Raw genomic sequence first — 9,235 nt, forward strand, 5'->3', positions numbered from 1 at the left:
CGGTAGCATGCGTCACCTAGCCGATATTTTTAGACTTACTTTTACTTCAAATTTTTATTGGGCCCAATTGTAGCGCGCATGTCATTTTGAGCCTGAAATTTCTGGAAAGAAAGTGTGCTTTAGAATCGTGCAAACACGGTACTGCTCTAGTGTTGATCTTCCTTTGAAAAGGATCATGCTCTCGTCTACGGCAAGATGGGATGATGGTTGGCACTCGCTTTCAAACTTTTATTTCATCATATGAATCAGTGGACGCATTTTGTAGCAGCGATCATTGTCTTCCGCATCCCCGCTGTCATGAGTGTTGTCGTTTAGATTCGGACAGTTTGTTATTTTTTGGAATCTCTCGCACGAAATCGCTTGCGAGATCTCCTTCACGTTTTACAGGCTGTCCGAACTCTAATAAAGATGAAGATGGTGCATGGGGTCTCTACTCGTAAGGACGAGCATTCTGACCTATGCTCTCAGTTCTTCGGGCGTGATAGGGGTCCTAGTCTGTTCTTCTCGTTTGACTTGCATACAAGTTGGTCCGGACTGTAATGTGACCGATAACGTCTTCAGAAAAATAAAGTTGGAATGCGTCCAGTGGCATGCTGCCCTCTGAAGGCTTTGTTGTGAAGGCCACACTCCTTCGGCAACTGCACCATCTTCTGCAGCGACTGATTTGTCAGTCGAGATGCGACGCTTCTTGGGGCTGACCGTGAAGTCTTTTCGGGGCTTGCCTTTTCTGATTTTGCGTCCCTGGGGTCACTTGCTTCTCCTCGATGCTCTCTTCGGCGTCAAGGTCGGACGGCGCTTTGTGGTCGGATTCTTCCCATTCATTTTTACGGTCATCAGCGTTATCTGGTAGACTAAGATATAAATCGAGAGCTTCCTCAATTGTCAGTTTCTTTTGTTTTCCTGCACAAGAATGTGGCAAACAAGTGTTAATAAATTAGAACACAAACTCTTATTAAAGAGCGCTGTTACATCTAGTTATGGTGTCACTCAGAAGACTTCAGCTTTGGCGTTCTATACTACTAAAATCTGTGAGTTCATTTATTTTCCGTACCAATAAAAAAAAAAAGGAACTAGATAAGGGGTGTTCCAAAGATACCAGGGACGTAAACAGTTAATTGGGGAGTGTGTTCTAACACCGTAAAATAAAGCAGCACAGAACTATTTCTTTGAGTGAAGCTTAGGATTCTTCATTCAAAAACTGCTCCAATTTGGGGGTTTTCGGTTTTCTGCGACACTGACAGAACTGGACCGCAGGTCAATTTTGCAGGGTTTACCGGTGCTCCGATAAACCCGCAAAAGTATGGAATCCTAATTATAAAGGACATGACAAACCGGCGAATCTTTGGACCTGCCTCCAAGAATAGCCAATCGCTTAAATGAAAGAGGAGAGTGAGAAAAGGGTAATTACACAGGAGCCACTTGCAAACATGCTTATCGAAGGCAGTTGTTAAATAAAATGTATGTCTTCATGCTACAGTATGTCTTCCATCTCGGCATCAGCAGGCATCCCAGGCTGTCTATTTTCTGCGGGGGTTGCGGTCTCTCCAGGGCAATACATTTCCGCAAGGATCTCTGCATATTGAGAAAAACACCAAGTGACAGAATAAAAGCTATGCAGTTTTGTGCAATATTTCTCGTAGGTAGAAAATTTGAAATAGCTTTCAGCTCATCATGCCCAAGTCCCGTTAGAGTGACAAACAAAAATAAACAACAGCGACAAGCGATACCTTTGGCAGTCATTTAGTTGTCCGGTGCTCTCAAAGTAAGCACGGGTCATCGCAAGCCGGCCAAAGATACCCTCGCGTGCATGGTGCTCGTGTTTGAGGCGCGACGGTGTCGGTTGTTTCCGTTAGTCGCTTTGCCGTGACTCGGGCATTAGAGTCTGTCTGGAAAGCTGCACTCTATATGAACACCTACCTCCTGGCACGGAAGTGGGGGCTCCTTCACTCCAGTTTGTAGACATGGTGTTGTGTGAGGCTCCTTTTGTCTTGGGACAAACCAGGGTTCTGCCACGTCATCGTTACAATGCATACAAAATACGGCACAATCTGCAGTGCCCTTTGTTGTCCAAAACATTCTGTGCCTACCATCTGCACAGATTTGACCATCGGGGAACCCCAGGAACTTGAAAAGAACCCACGTGGGAGGCTGGACATCCTCCTCGCCAGCTTTACTCTTGCCTTTCGCCGCTCTCGTCTCTTAACATAGCGGTTGCGGATGGCCTTCCACATTCTGTGACATTCGATCACCTCCAAGCCTGAAACCGGGAACCTCATCAGGATGGTACGAACAAATAACAATAATTACAATCAAACGTTACGAAGGAATAAACAGCATTGACTTTACGGGTTGGAATCGCAAAGTCGACCTGCTCGTGCATCCTACAAAAGCGCAATGTTCACTACGGAAGTACCTGCGGAAACGTCTCGAGCATCTTCGAAGGATGTTCGTTCGATAAATGTGTGGGCTTCGAACATGTCTGCAGTCAGTTCTTGAGTGACCAATATGACCATCATGGAAGGAAAAGCCTCAGACAGTGTCCCTGAAGACCGTCTCTTGACCAATCGGGATTAGCAGTGTGATCGCAACTTAAGAGTATGTCACTGAAACATCTCGTCATTATGGTAGGTGCACGTGCCACCTCCCTTGCATCCAGTGGTGTAGCCAAGGAGGAGGCTATCACTTTGCCGCCAATGCACCAGCGGCTCCAAAGTTGGTCCTGTGTCGCTGTGTCGCCGTCGTCCATGTGCCAGGGACTGGAGTCGGCAGCTGTAGTGATTCGGAGCTCGAGGGCTCTGCGGGATGTTGCCGCCAATTGCGGCGCCGGACTCCACGTCCGTACAAAAGCGTTCAATTTTTGTACGTTAGCCACGGATGTTCTGATAAAATAAATCGACGTGACCCATCTCTTTTCACTGGACATGGGGGCTCCTTCCGAGACGTGCAGGAGGTCGTTCCTTTGGCTGCCTCTTAAAGCTTTGAGGGAAGGTTTTGGCAACACTGCAGAATTGGCGAGTTCCTCGATATTGTCGGCAGGCACGGACATAGTAATAATAGTTTTATTTGACACGAATTCAGAGATGTGATTCAAGTACGGCCCCGTCCAAACGAAGTAGGGCTCATGAGTCAGAACCCGGCAGGTGAGTGTCAAAAAAGTGTACTCGGTTGTTAGTGGCCCGACTAACGGGGGAAAGCGAAAAGTTGCGAGGTAATGGGAGAGTTTTACGTATATCATTGTAACTCTTTTACTGCCTTCCACTCATGCGCTAGTAAAATTTAAACAACATTCAAAAGTGCAATTTTTCTTTGACTTCACTTTTGTGAAGTCGCAACTAGTATGAAACTGGAAAAGGATATGGGTGACGACATAAAACTGTAAGTACTCCAAAATATTGTAACTGAATATCGCATAGGATGCTGCAAAAAGTCATCGGTGCAGATTGGCATATTGAAGTTTTTAATACTATAATTTCCAACAGCAAATTAGTGGCCTACGAACAAAATGAGCCTGTTTGTGTTGAGTGTAATACAACTGTCCAAAAAACCTTCAGCAGCGACTAAATAGCGTCATTGGTTACGACTTTAATAATATAAAGACACGTTCAATTACTTCATGGCCACATCCCTCCAAAATGCATACTATGGTTTAGGAGCGTATGAATTAGTTTTCTAAAAATCTGTCAAAACAGGGTTCATAACGGAACTTCCATGTTTATAATTAATACACAATAAAAGTTATTGAACAAAAGGTAAGGGTGCAAACGAGCTGGTGTTGGTTTAACATTTTGACTACCGTAAAATACCGGGCAAGCGCCCAATCAAATTTTGGAGATAATCGCAAAAAAATGGTGGATGAGTGCTTGTCCAGTCATCAATTTTACATATAAATGTGCGCATATTTCTCAGATCTTGCAAATTCGGTAATGGGCGCTTAATGTGAAATGGGCGGATGCATGGTATTCTACGGTAAAAATCTCGAGACTGGGAAGAGAATGGATGGACAAACACAAGACCTTGTGTTTTTCCATCCCTTCCCAGTCTTGAGTCAAAATGTATAAAAATTATGCTTGCTTCAAAGCACTATTTTTTGCAAAAGAATATAAAAAATACCTGAGCCATTAACGTAATTGTGGCCGAAACAAATAGATATGTGTAAAACACATTTCTATTCACGCACGAGGGTCACACAATGCAACCGCTTTTCTGGATAGTCTGTAGTAAAGAATTACAGGACTGTTTATTAACTAGGTCCCATTTGTAATTTGTGGTGCATGGAGAGATGTCATTATTTCCGTGCTTACTTGACTGCAAAAAAAAAAGGTAGCTTTTTTGTTAAAAAAATTTTACTTGATGTAATTTAGGTTTATTTTATTTAAATAAGATTTATTTCATATAAATTGGATTATATTTAGCGGATTGGGACACAGCGCACAAGAAACGAAGATGGAGTAGAAGGGTGTACACAGGACAAGCGATTACTCTCAACTGAAGATTTTATTGAAAAGAAAAGGAGTTGAGTAATGCGGATTCTTGGGCGAGTTGGTACTGAAACTTGGAGAACATAATAGCGCTTCACGACTGGGACGAAGAGTAGGAATGAGACAACACAATGCACCAACTTCAACTGGTTCGTTAGAAAATCAAGGGTATAAATACTCTGCATCATCGCGCCCTTCAACCAATCCCATGCCACGCCACTGATCTCAAGAACTGTGTCTCTTTGTCGCCCAAATCGATCGACGCCACGCTGACACATCGATCTCCGTAGTTTTTTTATCAGGTCTGCCTCTATAATTTTGCTTACTGTATTATCTCTGTTTTCTAATAACAGTGCACAAATTAAATTCAGGTTTGCACCCACAGTCATGGAAGTGCATCGACAAATGACCGTCACGTTTTCTAGCCTGCTCACTAGACATAAAGAATTTATACTATTCCCTTCCGCACGACAAACTACTGACCTGCGTAGAGGAAAGCATCGATAAACACGGGGTGGTGGCCTTTCAGAACGCAGCAGGAATGACTGTAGATGACTTTCTCGAATTGCTTACATTTGATCTAAACTCGACCTTTGTTGAGTGGAACAGGGGAGTGTATATTCAGAAGCGAGGGGTGTGTATTTGCTAGTGTTTAGCTCCAGTTTTACGTGATATATTTTTAGCCCATCATGACAGAGTTCTCTCGGAATGCCTGAATGACTTTAATGGTAGCAAGGTTTTTAGATTCGTCGACAATTATTTAGTTTTTCTTCACCATGATGTTTCTCACTTTTCCTTGGTGGTGAACAGCCTTTTAACAGTTTTTAGTACCATCCTTGATCCTCTCAAGCTTACGCACGAGGTACTTGTGGACAACGTCATACAGTTTCTAGATATCAGGCTCACACTTTTGGAACAACACGTGTGTTGGAAATACCAACCAAGAGCAGATAAGCCCCTGTTGCCGTTCAATTCATCTCATTTGAAACTTGTTAAGAGAGGAATTGTAAATTTGTGCTTTGTGAACTCCATCAGAAGGTTGTGTCATCATGCAATGCCTTAAAGTCTGAAGGAGCAGTCAGAACGCTTGGTGGCTGCCGGTTTTCCAGGGACGCTCCTGGTGTCGGCTGCAAAAAAAGTTGTAAGAAGCTACGAGTAGTAGCGAGTCCAGACCAAGATGTGGCTCAAAAGAAACAAAGTCTGGCGGTTGTGCCTTACATGCACAAAACCGCACGCAATATCAAAAAGATAGCAAACCACGTAAATGCTCGGGTGGTTCTTTCTGCACCGGAAAAACTTGCCAAGTTGTGCAAAATGACGGACCCTCACCGCAAACCACCGGTTGGCTGCGTGAAGAAGCATCGCAGCTTGTTTGTAGAATGCGCAGCGAGAGTCGTCCATCAGATCTCGCTGACGTGCGGTAAAAAGTATGTGGGACAGACGGGAAGATGTCTAAATGACAGATTGCGCGAACACAACCAAAAAGCGAGCGGACAGCTTGACGATCATTTGTCAATGCACTGCCTTGACTGTGGGTGCAAACCTGAATTTAATTTGTGCACTGTTATTAGAAAACATAAAGATAAGGCGGTAAGGAAAAGTTTTACACATGCACACGCCCTAAATTTTTACACATGCAGAAATCAAGAGGGGGGTCAGGACATCCGGACCTCCCCTCTGAATCCGTTCCTGGCTGAAACTACCGTTTGCAATTCGACATTGGAAGCAATTGCCAAACTTGTGGTTCCTTAGCAAATCTCAAATTGTTTTGCAGCCATACAAATCCCAATATTGACCAGTAGATGGGCGATATGGGACAGGCACGTCAGAAGCCACCTCTCTTCTCATTTGTGTGTTGGCAAGAAGTTGTCACTGAAATATTGCCTGACCGTAGACTGCAAAACGGATTTAATTTTGTTTCGTTAGTTGATAATGAACGATAATAGTCAACAGCCGAGAATGATCTCGCTCTCACCCATGACCAAAATAGGAGCCCTGAAGGTAATTTTGGCCACCAACTGGTTGACGTCAACTTAGCCAGCTTGTCTGCACTCCGAATAAAGACCGGTAGCTACGAAAATGAAATAAAAAGTGAGTTTCAGACGCTATTCTTTTTTGTCGCCGATGGCTGGAGCACATGAGGTAAATCTTGACGCGAAAGAAATCAAGTGACCTCGAGAACACTTCCTCCGCACATAGAATAACGTGGGGCAAACATCTGTCAACATGGCATCTAGCTTAGTGTGTGGGAGGAATCAAGATGCTTCCTTTCGTAACAACAGTCAGGCATTCTTTCACAATGTCCTTGACCTTCATTTTACTTTACCACAAGACTCTGTAGGAGAAAGCAGGTGATCCCAAATCGGTTCTAGATTTTCTTACCGTGTAAGCAAACTTGCCTCTGGGCTCAAGCCTCATTTTTCAACGTCTGCTGCCGCTGCAGAAGTGGACGCCACTCCCCCCGCAACAGGGAGCACTTTGGTGCTGATGGAAGAGAGTAAAAATGTTTTAAACTCAGACCCGATATCAACTGTGCTTGTTCTTAGCAGTAAGTGATGTAGCATATTACCGTCGGTGCTGAATCTGGCCCTTAAGGAAGGCCAGTTACTTGAAGAGGTGCCATGTTGGCACGGCAAGACCATCGCGGCCAGCACCGCTCCGGCCTCTTTGTTTCTTCGATTCTCTCGCATACTTGGCCCTCATGGCCAGCCAAGCCTGACAGCAGGCGTTAGAGTCGCTGCCTGAAGTGAATGAAGTAAATGTGGCATAAATAACTAAAGTATCGCTTATGAATACAAGTTTTAGAACAGAAATCATGATGGAACTAGATTTATAACACAACTTCAATTAGGACAGCCAATAGGTGCAACAGACATGCACCAGGTTTGCTTGCCAGTATTCAACCCAAACTTTACAAACCTCCTTCAGCATCTTGAAATGTAGTCTTTTTATGTTCTGCCTGTTTGATCTCTTCATTACTGATCGCTCGATTAATAATGGCTTCCCATTTCGTGCCATGACTTTGGGAAATGGTTATGCGAGGTACGCAAACGAGAGGTGCGAGCAGTGGGTTGTGGGTGGGTGTGCGCTGCCCACTCGGACGTGAATGGTCACAGACAGCTGCAGGGAGGCCGCATCTGTGGCTCCGAGGCAAACCGCCGGCCCAAAGAATCGAATCCCCAGTTGGTGGGTTGGAATCCTAGCTGGAGAGAAGGTGCCAGGTAACCGAGATTTCAGTTTCACGTTCAAAGAATCCCAGGTGATGTAAATTAATCGCTGAGGTATGCGACGGCCTTCCTTGATTTGGCATGCAGAACTTCGCAAACGTTTCTTTGCGAATGGCAGGGAAGTCTATTGGCACTATCGCCTCCGGCGTGACCCAAAACAAATCTTTGATAACACTTTGGCGTCTTGCGAGCTTCGAGTGTACGCCCAGGCGCGTGCAGCTGACCGTGAACGGGAACGTTCATGCATAGTGAAAGTTAGACAGAAGGCAACAAGCGTGCGATGAAGGCAGGCCGTCCAGAGGTGCCCTGGGTTGAGGCGCAAATTATATAGTTCTGTTAAGAGGTCATACTCACAGAAAGCGATTCCAATTGCCTTCCAGGAATTTTTGCGCTTCCCAGTGTCCCTGTAGTCCATACGGCTTGCGTTCCATAGCCATGGACACCGCTCAATTTCGATGATGAGTGCTTCTGAGCAAGGAGCCACTGGAGGAGCTGCCATGTTGTCAACGGAGAACAGACTCATGACTGGCATACAACGCCTTGATTCGTGATTGGTCTGTTCCCATACTGTGATATTTAGTCAGACCTGTGTATACAAAAAGTACAAGGGACAAAAACGGATCCATTATGCTTTGTACCATGCACATCTAGCATGCAAATTACGAATTCAGAACCAATGAATACTTTCGTGAAACTTTCATTTGCATTTAATTTTTTTATGTTATTGTACTGCGCAATTATTCTTTTGTTTCTGAAGAAAGCCTGTGTTATGGGGACTAGCCGAGAAACCAAAGTAAAAAAAAGTCATAAATTTATATTTTGATAACTGACGCTGGCTTTAGTGTTTTAAAGGAAACCTGGTAAGCGGGAGGTAGATGCACAACAAAAATAACCTGAAAAGTTTGAAGTTGCTTGTATAAAGTGAAGCAGAGTAATAGCGAAACAATTCGAGTCATTGGGTGGCATTGAGCCATGGCGTTGATGCAAAATGCGCTGCAAAAATCGACACCTGCAATATACCCACATTTTCATCGAACGTGTATTGTATAGGGAGACGCATTCTTGTGAAATCTCTCGGTGTAGTTGACTCGTTCCTGTAAAAATTTAGAACATCTTCACCGAGGGCAATGACGAAAAGGTTAGCAGATAATTTTCGGTCGTGTTTGGTGCTCCGGACGAGAGATGGTGCCACCTTTCTGTTTGGAATGTCAAGAAGGAAAGAGGGGAGGGGAGAGCCCTCCCTCCCTCTTTCCTTGACGGTCGCCCGACCTCCCATCCCGGTAATCATCTTCCGATGATGGCCTGCAGTGCTTTGTCATTCTTGTTTATTTTCGCAGTTATGGTTGCTGCAAATATATCCCATGGTTGAACGTTAGGAAAGTACAATACTTCTGGCTAGTGAAAATCAATTACAACAAACTCCCATGAAACTGAACACACTTAAACTGAATTCATGGATACGTGGAACAAAGTTGGAATGTTTGGTTGGTTTCCTGTAGATTCTATGCAGAAAAAGCTTGCTTAACACAA

General features: G+C 44.4%; 1 long non-coding RNA gene across 1 annotated transcript; it reads right to left on the minus strand.

Annotated features, from left to right (window-relative positions):
- Nucleotides 1-214: 214 nt before the first annotated feature.
- On the minus strand, nucleotides 215-8,711 carry LOC120850839. The gene is made up of 4 exons (XR_006076920.1): nucleotides 7,048-8,711; nucleotides 6,861-6,962; nucleotides 1,918-6,549; nucleotides 215-1,572 (listed from the first exon to the last, which is right to left on the minus strand). It is a non-coding gene; the product is annotated as an uncharacterized LOC120850839 (long non-coding RNA).
- Between the last annotated feature and the right edge of the window lie 524 nt (nucleotides 8,712-9,235).

The sequence above is a fragment of the Ixodes scapularis genome, unplaced genomic scaffold (assembly GCF_016920785.2).
Source record: "Ixodes scapularis isolate PalLabHiFi unplaced genomic scaffold, ASM1692078v2 ptg000005l_1___fragment_1__unscaffolded, whole genome shotgun sequence".
Taxonomy (NCBI): Eukaryota; Metazoa; Arthropoda; class Arachnida; order Ixodida; family Ixodidae; genus Ixodes; species Ixodes scapularis.